The sequence below is a fragment of the Elephantulus edwardii genome, unplaced genomic scaffold (assembly GCF_000299155.1).
Source record: "Elephantulus edwardii isolate Elephantulus edwardi_28Jun2011 unplaced genomic scaffold, EleEdw1.0 scaffold00235, whole genome shotgun sequence".
Taxonomy (NCBI): Eukaryota; Metazoa; Chordata; class Mammalia; order Macroscelidea; family Macroscelididae; genus Elephantulus; species Elephantulus edwardii.
In genome coordinates, this window is record NW_006399985.1 from 1,371,537 (window position 1) to 1,386,855 (window position 15,319).

General features: G+C 42.5%; 1 protein-coding gene across 1 annotated transcript in view; it reads right to left on the reverse strand.

Annotated features, from left to right (window-relative positions):
* FGF10 (fibroblast growth factor 10) overlaps positions 1-15,319 on the reverse strand; it is a 159,062-nt gene that overhangs the window by 50,258 nt on the left and 93,485 nt on the right. The window lies entirely within an intron of this gene.

Sequence of the window (15,319 nt, forward strand, 5' to 3'; positions counted from 1 at the left end):
AGATAGATAGATAGAGATAGAGCTAGATTAGATATAGATTATATAGAGATAGAGAGATAGATACAGATATAGATGGGATAAAGATAGAGATATAGAGATGGATAGATAGGTAGAGAATATATATAGAAGAGTGTATATGTATATGTATATGTATATGTATATGTATATGTATATGTATATGTATATGTATATGTATATGTATATGTATATGTATATAGAAAGGATCATTCTCAGAAGAGGAGCAGTTTTTGAGGGGAATCTCACTGTCCTTCCAAATCTGCAATAAAATGCTTATGGATATTAAAGAAAAAAAAAAGGTAAGAAATTACAGTGACAATAGGACAAGACATGTCTGGGTTCTAAACCAAAGGTCAACAGTTCAAATCCACTAGCTTCTCCAGGAGAGAAAGATGGGCAGTCCCTTCCTGGAAGATTTACAACCTCAGAAGCTGATGGAGGGCCACCACAAGTCGGGCTACTAGACAGCAGTAGAGTTAAAAAGCATAGAAACAAAATAATTTAAAAAATATCATCATCATCAATGTTCATAGTAGCATTATTCACCACAGCAAGAACATAGAAACAGCCCAAATGTCCAACCATAAGTGAATGGATTGAGAAATTACAGTGCATTCACACAATGAAGTACTATGCAGCACGCAGGAGCAATGATTTTGTAAATTATTTCCTAACTTGGGAGGGACTGGAGAGTATTAAGCTGGGTGAACTAACTCAGTCCCACAAGGATAAATATTGAATAAAGTCATTATTGTAGAATGATTATAAGGATCCAAGAGGTGGGGGAATAGTGGAAGCAGAGGGGTAAAGATGTGCAGGGCGGAGGGGACATTAATCATGGAGCTGTATAATTTGGTCTATGGGGAGGTGAAGGAAATTGGAAGAATCTGCTTTCAAAATCAATATATAATAATAAAAAAGGGGAAATCATCAACAAAAAGGATTTATAAAAAAGAAACATGAAAAAATATGATTGCAGAAAAAAGAAGACATATGAATAAGGAGGTGTCATATTGTAAACATGTCAGTTTCTCATTCACTCTGTTCAGCATCATATCAACTGCTATACCTTGACAACAGATTCTTACAGTTACTGAGCGAAGAATGTTCTGCGATTCACCAGAGAAGATCAAACTCCTCAGTACATCAACTATAAAGACCAAAAGGGCAACATTTGCCCAAAAATAAAGGTCAGAAGGCAGGAAAGGCAGGAAAAAAGAAAGAATGGGGCCAGTGAAGTTTCTGGGACAGGAGGAAGTATGCTGAGATGATTGTAGCCAGTGTCACAAAACAAAATACGTAGGAACTATTGAATGGGAGACTGATTTGCTCTGTAAAATTTCATTCAAATGACAATAAAAAGTTCAAAAGATAAAAAAAAAAAACCCAAACAAAACAAAGCATAAAAAGCCCAGAATGCTTTATCATTAAAGATAAATACAATGGAGTAAATATTTACTCTTAGTGTTAAACGGTAATTTAAACAATGTGTACGTAGATGGATGTAGAGAATAGAGTCTAAAAACTAATTTAACAACATACAAAAATTCCCTAAAACAGAGGCAGAATGACTTCTATTGAAGCACAATGTGACCTTTTAACTCTCTTGCATTCATAGGAAATGTAAATTTTACCTCCAATTCTCCGAATTGTACTCTTTGCTTATTGCTGACTGCATGCATTAGCAGAACCCTACACACTTCCTAGAAAAATATTTTTAAATTTCTCAGCAATATCTTTTTTAAATGTGTACAAAAAAATTAAAAAAATATATATGGGATCCATCATTGTAAGCATGATTTAGACTTTTTCCTAAAAGTAAAGTAACCAAAAAGCCATGAACTTGAAAAAAAAATTAGTACAAAACAGACTGCAAGCAATGTTGTTCTGTTTGTGATAAAAACAGTAAGACATATTTTCACCAGATCATACAAAGATTTTTTTTCTGGTTTCAATAGGCAGACCATTTGTGACTTTAAAAGCAATTCTAAATTGTTACCCTGTCATCATCACCATCATCATCATCCTGTACCATCAAGTCAGAACCGACCCAAGGCTGAGCCTCTCGCGGGTCTTCAGAGGCCGAGAGGAGGCTGCCTATCCGTCTGCAGAGCACCTGGTGGACTCAAACCAAGTGCCTTCAGGGTTGCAGTGCAGCTTCTTGCCACTCAGCCACTAGTGCTCCCAATATCAAATTTCCTAATGCAATCTCTATTTCCTAGGCACTGGAAAACTCCATGCTTGTAGTTTTGGTTTTTGAACATGTACAGAGTGTTGTTATTGTTGCTACAAGTCACAGAATTGACTGCAATTCGTAAACACCCTGTGAACATAGACCAGAGCCGGCTCCTAACCTGTTCCGTCCTACTAAGACTATGTTCACGTCAGCTGTTGCAGTCCTTTCGTCTCCTTGAAGATGTGCCTCTTTCTCTGACCCCTCCTGACAACATACCTAGAGGATGTGCAAGGAGGTTCCCCCCTTTTTACCTCTAAGAAGGAGGTTCCCCCCTTCTTAGCTCTAAGCAGCTTCCTGACTGAAATGTCTCGAGGGGAGGTACGGTGGCTCTTTTCACAGCCTTGGGCATCTTCCATACTCTGCTAACACCACAATTCAAAAACATCTGTTCTTTCTTGGTCTTCATTGTCCAGCTCCCAGCTTTCACATGATTCAGAAACATCAACATACCACGGTTGGGGCGGGTACACCTTAGCTTTAAGCTGACATCCCTGCTCTTTAGCTCTCTGACGAGGTCCTTGAAAGTAGATTTCCTCAAGCAACATACCTTCCGATTTCTTGGCTGCTCCGTGTCATGTATGGGGTGAAGTTATGTTTACTCATTCTTTCCTTCATTTGCAATTGTAATTTTTTTTTCTTTATGCAAGTTTCTTTCTTATTTTTTCTTTCACTGGCTTTTTCTTCCTTAAGTAATTTGGATCTAGACACAGCACAGCATAAATAAATAATGTACCATTTTGAATTTTGGTACCGGAAAAGAGTGTTGAGTATACCATGGGGCAGCAAACAAATAAACAAATCTATCCTGGAAGAAGCGTAACCAGAGTGCTTCTCTGAGGTTAGGATGGTGAAGCTTCAGCTCACAGACTTTAGACTTGTCGGGAAGGACTTCTTGTTGTTGTGTACTGCTGGTCAGAACCAATTCATAGCTGACCCTTTAGGGTTTTTTTAGGGCTCATATAACAGAGGTAACTCGTGGTCGCTGTGATGCTGAACACTGTGACACTGATGTGTCAAATGTGATAATGGTTACCCATGGTGGACAGTGTTTGGTGGAGCTCCCTGATTAAAACAAGCTTGGAAGCAGGAGTGGCATCCACTTCGGAAATAGCTTGCCTCTGGAAACTCTAGGAACTTGGAGAAACGATGCAAATTATACAAGTGTTCAGGTCTTTTGTTCATAGGGTCGCTACGAGTTGTCTATGACTCGAAGGCACTTAACAACAACAACTTCAACAACAACAATCATCACCTAGCTGGTGGACTTGAACCAGATGACTTGGTGTTAGCAGTGCAACTCCTTACCATCTGGGCCACCGGAGCTCCTGTAGGAGGAGCTGTTGTTGTTGTGGATTGTTAAATCAGAACTGTCCCATAGCTGACCCAAGGGTGAGTTTTCAGACGCAGTTAATCTCATGGGAGGAAATTGCCTCACTGTCTCCTGCTGGGCAGTTGGTGGATTTGAACCATGTGCCTTCAGGATTGAGCGCAGCTTCTTACCACAAAGTTGTCAGAGCTCACTTAAGCGGGACTAGTGCTTGGAAAAATACATCATGCTGGGAAAGGCCAAGGGGTCACTGAAGGCGAGGGCTTGAGGGAACGTGTAACGATGGGACAGGGTGAGGCCCGCTTCACACCGCTGCTCACAGGGCCAGTGGATGTTATAGCAACTTCCAGGCGCTCACCGAGAGCTGCAGTCAACGCAGGTGGCTCGGAACCAGCTCCGGCTCACTACACTTCGGAGCCCAGCGACCACAGACAAGGCGCTACCCTGTTTTTCCCCCCAACATCAGCTGGGGGGTTTCAACTGCCCATGAGCCACACTGTTTGCCTTACTCATCAGGGCAACTCGTCACCCATCACACTACCAGGGTCTCCTAACAATATATCCCTGTTTACTGTTTTAAATGTAGTTGTGGTTTGGATAACACAAAAATCAGAAAGAGATTTGTTATAAGATGGTGAGTTAATTTGCTATTTTAGGGGGTGGGGTGGAAGAGAAGTGGTTGAATCCTTTCCTTAAATCAATAGCAAATTCCAAGTTTAGCGAAGCATTACCTTCAATAAAACGGTTGCATAATATGAAGAGAAGTGAAAATATAGGAAAAGAATCTAAATGCAGTGAGTAAGTGTTAAAATTACATATAAATGACACTCTATCTGTAATAGGAAGCTCTGGTGGCCTGGTGGCAAGAAGCTGCACTGCAATTCTAAAGGCACACAGTTCAAGGCCACCAGCTGCTCCACAGGAGAAGGATGGGCAGTCTCCTCCCGTGAGATTCACTGCCTCTGCAAACCCACCAGAGGGTCAGCTATGGGTCGGTTCGGACTCTATGGTACACAACAACAACAACATCTATCTATAATACTGACAAGTTTAATACCATAGAAATACCTACCTAAAAATGTTGCCTAAGCAAGTTATTATTCCACCATGATAACGCGAGCTCAACAAACAATTCTAGAAATAGTTATTTCATTCGAGGAACTGCTAATATGTCTAAATGTGATGTCCAGAGCTCGGTGGCCTAGTCCATAAGGAGTTGCTCTACTAATCTAGAGTCAGAGGGTTCAAATCTACCAACCGCTCTGAGGAAGAAAGATGGGCAATCTCCTCCCACACAGTTCAGTCTCTGAAAACCTGCAAAAGGTTCAGCTATGAGTCACTTTCAACGTGAGTGAGCTTGAGGGTTTGGGTTGTGGTTTTTTTTAAGTTTAAATATGGTATGGCCATAAAATCACAGTTTAATAAAAGTGAAATATTACATCTCATATGTTGTTGTTGCTGTGAATTGTTGAGTCAGAACCAGCCCATAGCTCACCCTACAGCGGGTCTTCAGAGGCAGAATATTGCATAGGAAGAGAATACCCATTGTTCTCTCACTGAGCAGCTGGTGGATTCGAACAGTGAGCCTTTGGGATTGCGGTGCAACTCCTTACCACTAGACCACCAAAGCTCCCTGTCTTATATGGTGTTTATACATTAAAAAGTGAATATTTTCTAAAATTATAATGATGACATTACTTACATTTTTCATTTTTCAGAAATCTTTTCTATATTCTCTATCAATAGCCATTTTTCAACATGAAAAAGTTTTTTAAGAAAGATGATTAACCATCATGTTTCATAACCAGCGTAATAATAATCCAGCACTGAGGGGCATCCACGGAGAGTGTGCGAAGTTCTGTTTTTTCTTGGAGTCCCTGCAGGGACAAAGGCCACTTGTGCCATTCAGAGGGGACAAACACCACAGCAGCAACTAAATACCCATCACAGATACCGGTCAGGCTGACAAAGCTTCTGTCCAGCAAGCTTACTTCTGAGATTCTGATGTACTGAAAAGATCAGCCAAGCCTTCCCCCCCACCACCCCACGTCTTCCCTCACTGCACCCCAGTTCAAAGAACCACGTATTATGAAAAGTCTACACAGTAACAAAAGCTTCTCCCCAGCTTTGAACTACAAAATGGAAAGCTTCTTTAGAACTTTGTCAGAAATGCCCCACCAGTTGCGTTAAAGTGCTTTGTTACTTTTTATTTCCCTGGTGATTCAAGCGTTCTGTTGTTAGTATCTAAGACAATAGCATTGACGCTGTCAGGTACTATCTACTGACAAGTAGATACCAACTCATAAACATCATAAACACAGTCCAGGGGCACAACAGAAGGAAGTCCCGTGGGAGCGTCACAGCCTCCATGTGCGTAAGTCCATTGTTGGAGCACCACGTCAGTCCATCCACATTGAGGGTCTTCCTCCCCTTAATGATTGCTATTCCGTGAGGAACGTCAGGAGGTGACGGAGAGGATTAGCACAGAAAAGTAACTTATCGATTGAGATTTCTTAACCAGTTACTTAAAAAAAAAAAGAAAAAGAAAGGTACCTTTGAGTTGTGATGTTGGAATAGAGTGCTTAATATCTCATGGACTGTTAAAGGAACAAACAGAAGGTACAGTCAGAGTGCTCCTTGGAGGCAAAGATGATAAAACTTCATCTCACATACTTGGACATGTTGCTGTTGTTATATGTGTTACGTGCCATCGGGTTACTCTCAACTCATAGCGACCCAGTGTACAACAGCTCGAAACTGTGCCAGGAAAACTCTGTAAGCAAGTCTCACTGACGGACACACCTAATCCCATTGCCCTGGTTACCATGTCAATCCACATCTTCTGGGATCTTCCTTTCCTGCGGTTTCCCTCCACCCTTCCAAACATTAGGTCCTTCTCCAAGCACTGGTTCCTAGCGACCATGTGCCAAAAACATGAACATGACACAGAGCTGCAAATTCCTTGCCTCCAAGGAGAAACTTGGTTTCACCCTCTTCAAGACAGACCTATTTTTTTTCTTGGCAGTCTATTATATGTTCAAGACTCTTCTCCAGCACCACAACTCAAAGGCATCAATTTTCCTTCTGCTGTCATCATTAGTCATTGCCCAGCTCACGGATGCATAGCAAGTAATTGCAAATACTATGGCCTGGATCAGGTGCACCTTAGTTTCTAGACTAAGATCATTCCTTGAAGAGGGACATCATACCTGGAAAGGTAAAGTACGGTTAGCAAAAGAGAGTAAAATCCTCAACCAGGAGGACTGATACAGTGACTGTCACCATGGGATCAAACATTCAGGAAGTGTGAAGATGGCACAGGATGGACCAGGATCCAGATGTCTTGTTCACAGGGTCGCTATGAATCATACTTGACACCACAACACTTAACAACAACCAGCTACTTAATATGTTCTTTAACCAGAAAGTTTGGCAGAAACACAATTATGGAATGTGAAGTACATAGGATTAGAAGTGTAATAGAGACAAACTGAATACAATCTAAGCATCCTGTTTGTTCAAAGTCAAGTGTATTTAATTCTACAAAGCACTTTTCTTCCTATTGTTTCTTTTAGAAAAGTGTTCACAGCACAAACTGGATATGTGCTTTTTTCTGTTTTATGTTGGTTTGCTTACACAGTTTGTATACATTGTGTTTCATATTAATCTTCATTCATCTTGTACAATCATTCTCCCGCATCATGTTTTAAAAAATTAATCATAAACTGGATACGCTTTACGTGAGAAGAATTACGAAAGTTTCCAAAGTATCTTATTTATCTCTAAACAGATTGAAAAATCCAAGCACATTTATCGTTTCTTTATTTTTATTTCAGCCTTATTCATCTTAATCTCTAAATACTCTGAGGACACCCCAGAACAGTCAAAACTTTATCAAATAAATGTACATTATCAAATAAATGTTGATAATTAACCCACCACTCTCAAAAGAATACTGTACCCAATGAAATTTAACAAGGTTTTAACTTTTAACAGCACCACTGTTATCAAGAACATCTGATGGGAGAGGTAGGTAATTGTGGAACAATGAATGAAAAAAAGAAGTGAACTGGGAGAGCAGGAAGGGAGAGAGAAGGAGTGAAATGGCAACAATGAATGCATGAAAATCCAACATTTCTATAAACGTTCGTTAAAATCACAAAACTAAAAAATTATTAAAGAAAGTATAAATAAAGGAATCCCTGTGATGTACTAAAGTCAAACGGGGTTGAAAGGAAAAAGAAAACAAGAGGGGGAACACAAAGTGAGTGCACAAAAGAGGGTCTATCATCCGTGAATGGACTTTGCTCTTTTGCTGCAAGGTTCTTTTCTAGATTGTGACTTACAATCTAAAATGCAATGATAACCTCCTCTCAACACCCTGCGAGACAACAATGACCAATTAGGCCCAAGAAGAAGTTTCTTCATTTTCCACTTTGAAATTCTTTGAAGAGTGTCTTCTTATCTTGCATTTCCCTTGGCCATCTGACCCTGCCTTTAAGGGCCTGTTTTCTCCCCAGGCTCTCACCTTCCCACTTCTGACTGAATTCTTGCCCTCTCACAAGCTCCCATTATCTCTGACAAAGGGGCAGCACTTCAAGCCATCTGCCTGCATTCTTTTCAAGTCCCTATCAACACACATCTCCAGCCTCAGAAGATAGGTTCAAATCTCTGTGAAACAGAGTCCAGCCTTGCTCATTTCCCGTAAAGTTTCAGTATCTTCTCTCTACAGTGATAGGTAGGACAACAGCCTGGAACAAGGGGTACATTGCAGGGTGTGCTGAAGAAGGGGCAGAAGAAGAGGGAAGAAAATGTGCAACAATGAAAAACAAACAACCCCACCCAATAAATATTTAAAAAAGGAGAACATAGCTTTCGTAGGAAACTGAGCCAGAAGCTTTGGAATACTGCCTTATCTTAGCCCCCACTATCTGCTAGTGAATCCCCCTTCATACAGCTTCAGGAAAACAGAACAGAAGAGAGGGATTAAGAAGAATTCCCCAAAACACAAACAGACGGCAGCAGAAAATGTAAGGGGGCCAAAGTCAGTGGGTGACGGGAAACGGTAGGAATTTCTGTCAGTACTGCCTTCGGAAGGTGGAATAAATCAGGCTGAGTGGCAGAAAGGCTGCAGTTGTCAGTGATTTCACGTCACCCGAGTCCACAATCAACACACACAGAAGCAGCAGTGAAACAGCCACAGCGTTGGCAAAGTACAAAACCAGAAGGATGTCAACTGCCTAAGGACGAGGCAGGTTTTCAGTTGATTGATAAGCTTGCGAAACTTGGACAGTGCATCGGAAATACTCAAGAACTGACACATTTAAACTGCAGTGTTGGCAAAGACCCTGAATGTGCCAAACCCTTGAGATTCTTCCTGGAGAGGATCAAAGACTACGACCTTCGATATGGATGGCATCTCAACATCACGACAACAAAAGCCCTCACCACTAGATGGACAGGCCACATCAGGATCGATGGAGAAACGATTGACGTTCTCATCCTACATAGATCCACAAGCGACACTCTTGGTACCAGCAGTGAGGAGATCAGGAGATGTATCACACTGGGAACATCTGCAGTCAGGGACTTCTTCAAATTTCTGAGGACCAATGATGGCTGTTTGAAGATCTGAGAGCTGGACAATGAAGAGTGATGGCTTTTGAGCTGTGGTGTTTGAGAAGAGCGCTGAGCAGCCCACGGCCAGCCAAGAGAACAAACAGGTATGTCTGGGGAAAAGCACCGCCAGAATGCTCCTTAGAGGCAAGGATGGTGACATTTCTTCTCACATATTTTGGAGTGTCACCAACACTGAGAGTGAAACCAATCTGCTTCTTGCAGGCAAGGATTCTGACATTCCATCTGACATATTTAGGCATGGTGCAAGGAAGGACCAGTCCTTGGAGAGGACCATCATGCCTGGGAGGGTGGAGGGACAGTACAAGAGAGGAAGACCCTGGACGAGAAGGATTGACTCAGTGACAGGGGTACTGGGGGTAGGTGTGTCGCAGACAGTGAGATTGGTACAGGATAGAGCAGGGTTCAGAGCTGTTGTACGTAGGGTCACTATGAGACGCAGGCAACTCAACGGCACATAACAACAAAAGTAACCACCAACACTGAAGGTTGGTGTCCCATTTGTTTCGCTGAGAACTTCACGTCCTCCTTGCCTCCAGCAAGCGAGGTTTGCTCTGTCTGCATATGGAGGCCCTTGGGGAGTCTTTCTGCCAATCCTGGTGACTTGTGGTAAGAAGCTGCACTGGAATCTCAAAGGCACACGGCTCAAATCCACCAGCTGCTCCACAGAAGGGTGGGCAGTCTCCTTCTGTGAGATTCACGACCTCTGGAAGCCAGCTGGACGGTCAGCTAGGACTCGACAGGACACAAGAGCAAGGCAAGCTTCTCAGACTCTGCACTGGGCACCTTGATTGAATGATCGTGGAGAAAGGGGACAGTCCTAACACCCACTTTCCCTGTATTCGGCCCTCTCTTCTTGTCTAACAACAGCTTCTTAGTTTCCAAAGGGCTCCACGTGAGCACAATTCAGTGTTCCAGAATGTTTGCCTTTTATGTTTCCAGTCCGTGCCTCCTCTTGGTATCCATCCCTTAATTATTAGGCTATGCTAGAAAATTATATTCATTTCATCTTAACCTTGATCTTTACGAGAGCATAAGCTACTTCTCAAGTCCCATTTATGTGTCGTTCAGCAGTCAGGAAATTAAAAGGCACATTGCCATGGGAAAGTCTGCTGTTAGGGACCTCTCCAAAGTGCTGAAGAGCAATGGTGTCTCCCTGGAGACTAAGGTGCGTCTGATACAGGCCATGGTCTTCGCAATCACTTGTTATGCATCAGAGAGTTGGACAATGACCAAGGAGGATAGAAGGAGAATTGATGCCTTTGAGCTGTGGTGCTGGAGAAGAGTATTGAGAATACCATGGACTGCTAGGAAAACAAACAGATTTGTCCTGGAAAGGGTTAAAGCGGGTGGCTCCTTGGAGGCAAGGATTCTGAGGCTCCGTCTAACATACTTTGGACATGATGTGAGGAGAGACCGGTCCTTGGAGAAGGACATCATGCTTGGGAGGGTGGAGGGACGGCGCAGGAGAGGAAGGCCCTCTATGAGGTGGATTGATTCAGTGACTGGGGTAATAGGGATGGGAGTGTCAGAGACAGTGCGATTGGCACAGGACAGAGCAGAGTTTAGGGCTGTTGTACATAGGGTCGCTATGAGTTGCAAGTGACTCGACGGCATATAACAACAAACAACAACAACAATTACTGTGTAGGGCGCAAGCAGAGGAGGATTGAGATCTTGCTGTTAACTGGACCCTTGAGATCCCACAAACAGTGTGCCAAGTCCTGCCAAGAGGCAGAAGACATCTGCGGACAGGGAACAAACGTGAGCCACAGGTGTCACAAGGCTGTCTACGATGAATGGATGATGAAATGAGTCACGCACACAACCACGTCGATGAATGCTCAAAAGACTGCAGCTACTTTAGATTAGGAAGGGTATGGAGGGTGATTGAAAACACACTTCATGACACCAGCATTTACTATCTGCCAGCTAGAAGTCAAGCTCACTAGCAAACACAGGCAGGAGAGGGCCAAAGACATCTTAGAGTCACGGGAATGAAAACACCAAATTCTTTAAAAGCTTGCCCACATTAATGTTTGCCTAGGTTTGAACACTAAAAAAAAAAAATAAAAAAAAAAATTAAAAAGTTACAATCTGAAATCGTTTGGTAATATAAACCGAAGAATCCTAGAAAAATCGGAACAAGGCCTGTGAGTCGAGTTCAACTCACAGCGAGCCTACGAACAACAGATCTTTATCCTGTTCGAGCCTGCGCCGACTTCATCGATTCTGGCACACGTGAGGCCATTGCTGCAGTCACCATGAGAGTCTTCCTCGTTCACCAATCCTGCACCTTCCCAAGCATGATGTCCCTCTCCAAAGACTAGCCTCTCCTGGTAACATGTCCAAATTATGTGATACGAAGCTTGGTCATCTTTGCCTCCAAGGAGCACTCTGGGTGCGCTTTTTCTATGTCTGTGCTTTGGAAAATCCATGGGATATTCAGTACTCCTCTCCAGCACCACAGCTCAAAGACATCTTCTTCTGTCATCCTTGTTCATTGTCCAGCTCTTGACAGTGTAGAAAGCAGTTGAAAAAGGCCATCAATTCAATGGTCATCAGTTCAATGATCACAGCAATTTTAGCATGATTAAAATAGTCTTTATATTTTACTGTATTATCTACTGACCCCAAAGCCTTAATCCATTTCCCAAATGTCTCACATAAATTCATCATCTTATTAGTTTAATTCCCTCACCCCTCTTCAAATCTCCCAGCTTTGCAGAGAACATCTCCAGAGTAAGGCCTTTAAGCTTCAGAGACTGGATAATGAAGCCCAAACTGGTGGTAATGAGGCCCATGACTCATGACAATTTGTGTGCTTCAGAGCAGAACAGCGACCCGCAGGGGCTTTATGGCTGTGGCCTTCTAGAAACATCTTGCAGGTCTTCTTTTTGTCAGTCTTTTGGTTTGTAATAGGATGGCTAACTGTTTGCACCTATCAAGAGACTCCTACATATAATGAGGCTGAAGAGCCTAATACAGTGCTGGCCACTGACGAAGGGACAGAGAGGCATCACAGTAATAGCCCAGGATTCACAAGGCCGGCATGGAATGCTGGAGCTCCACTAAAAATACAAAGATCCAGGGGAGCTCTGGTGGCCTAGTGGCAAGAAGCTGCAACTACAATCCCAGAGGTGCACGGTTCGAACCCACCAGATGCTCTGCCGGGGAAGGAGGGGCAATCTCCTCCTGTACCAGTCAGATCTGATTTGACGGTACACGCACACAAAAATAATAAAATTAAAAAAAAAAAATACAAAGATCCACGGAAGGTCACACCTGAGCCCATGGTGCTTTCCGCTCTGATCCATGTTTAACACAAGCTCTCCAACATGGATAGGTCCAGCGAGCTCCATGTGAAAACACCTGAAGCGTAGGACACCCAGCACTCAGAGAGGGTGTGATTTGCTGCAGGCACATGAGATGCTTTTGGAGGCCATACATAAACATGGCACAAAATGTCACGAAAATCGAAGACGAGGCACGGCGTTCCACTCCTTCAAGAGGAGTTTCTATCTAATGCGAACACGTCACTGGCACCTGTTGTTGTTGTTAAGTGCCATCAAGTCGCAGGCGACTCATCGGGACCCTATGAACGAAGTCCTGGACACCTCCTGCATAATTTTCATTCTATCTCCAGGTTCATAGGGTTTACAGAGGCAACCTACTGTGAAAGTGATGTCACTCCTGCTTCCAAGCTTGTTTTAATCGGGGAGCTTCACCAAACACTGTCCACCATGGGTAACGGTATTCGGCTTCACAGCAACCACGAGTTACCTCAGTCCAGCAAGTGTACCAGGGTTACACGACCTAGGATGTTTGACCAAAAACAATTAAAGAGACCTGAGGGAGGGCCTTGGAGTGGAGTCACCACCATTGGCTTGGGAGCATGGCTCTCTGTCCACTAAGCCAACTGCTCGCTCTCTCTTTCTCTATGCTGTTGTTGGTGGTAGTGTTCCTAAGTGCCCTTGAGTCTCTGAAGTGCTTGCTGCAGGTCAAGGCCTGCAGCCTTCAACATGGATTGAAGCTCCACACCAAGAAAACAGACTCTGATCACTGGGATGACTGGCAGCATCATGATAGACGGTGAAGAGAGTGAGATTGCTAACAGCTTTAGTTTGCTTGGATCCACAATCAACACTGCTGATACCAGCAGCCAGGAAATCAAAAGATAGATTGCATTGGGAAAATCTGCTGTCAGGGACCTCTTCAGAGTATTAAAGAATAACGATGCCAGTCTGGAGACTAAGGTGCACCTGATCCAGGCCATAGTCTCACTTGCTATGTGTCAGAAAGTTGGACAGTGACTAGGGATGATAAAAGGAGAATGGATGCCTTTGAGCTGTGGTGTTGGAGAAGAGAATTGAATATACCATAGACTGCTAAGAGAACAAACAAGTTCGTCCTAGAGAGGGTGAAACTAGACTGCTTCTTGGAGGCAAGGATTCTGAAGGTTCGTCTGACATACTTTGGGCATGTTGAAAGCAGGCACCAGTCCTTGGAGAGGGCTAGGTGGAGGGACAGTGCAAGAGAGGAAGACGCTGGATGAGACGGATTGACTCAGTGACTGGAGTAATGGGGGTAGGTGTGTCAGAGATAATAAGGTTGGCACAGGATACAGTAGAGTTTACAGCTGTTGTACAAAAGGTCACTATGAATCACAAGTGACTCGACAGCACATAACAACAACAACAACCTATTAAAATGCCAATTTGAGTAGAGTTATAATTTGAGCATAAGTTTTTTCATCAAAAGTAGGGTTTTGTTTTGTTTTGTTTTTAAACAGAATCTTGAGCTCCTTCAGCTTCCAGCAACACATGTTTTGTACTTCTAACACTTGGTATCAAAAGAGTACAAGCTTTTTTTCCAGCTGATTTTTCTGAGAATTGCTAATAATAATAACAACAACAACAGTGAATTTCCACGTTGTTCTTACTTTATGGTATGTACCGGGTCAGTGGTTTCCAGGGTTCGGTAAAAGAAAGGAAGTATTTGTACTTTCAAGTGATTTCATCTGAAAAATAACTTTCTGAATATGGATAAAAATACTTGTAAATTCCTACTTTCTTAATTCAGTTTACATATGAAAGATTGAATTATTTGCTAACTCTGTTCTTTTTATGGTGTATATCGATCTCTAATCTGTGGCCATGGACTCCTAAAAGATTTGGGTTATTATACTCTAATGATTGATTTTTCACTGCTTGTACGGTAGGAAGTATTACGTAGCATTCATGTACTATAGTCATACACCAGTGCAGCGTGTGTTCGATGTTCCTGTCCACGCCCAGGGAGCTCTGACGGCCTAGGTGAGAAACTGCACCGCCAACCCAGAGGCATGCTGTCCAAATACACTGGGTGCTCTGTGGGAAAGAGGTGAGCAATCTCCAGGGTGACCATGGCCTCTGAAAACGTGCTGCAGGGTCAGCTGTGGCTTGCTTCCAATTCTATGGGTGGGACACAACACCGCCAATAACACCCTCCCTCCAACTTATTTTTGTAAGCATTCTAAGCAAATTTAGCAAAATTGTAGGAATATTACGACAACACCTTGGTCTGAAGATACCAGTGGCAAAAAACCTCCCCAGCATATTTTTATTCAAATACATATGAAATACTTGTTAGTGATAAAATTCAAACCTCTTTTAAATTAACTTTAACAGATTTCTTTCCCCTTACTATTATATAAACATAATGGCTACATGCAGAAGTCTGTAAAATATTTTCACCTTCAAAATTCTCTTCAAATGCTCAATGTAGAAATTGTTGTTGTTAATTGCCTTCGAGTTGAGCATGACTCTTAGCGATCCTATGAACAAAAATCCCCTCTACAACTATCGACATTTATCAAAGTTTAGAAATTACTGTCAGCGTATTTTGTTGGTTTATTGTAAAATAATTAATGATAGAGGAAGTAGGAAGATTTTATTTGAAGAGAGAGAAAAATTAGTATTGGAAGTAATCAAACATCTGGTTTAAAACTATATTTTAGCACACCCATGTTTATCACGGCTTTGTTCACAATAGCAAGGAGTTGGAAACAACCTAAGTGCCCATCAACAAATGAATGGATAGAGAAGTTGTGATATATTCAC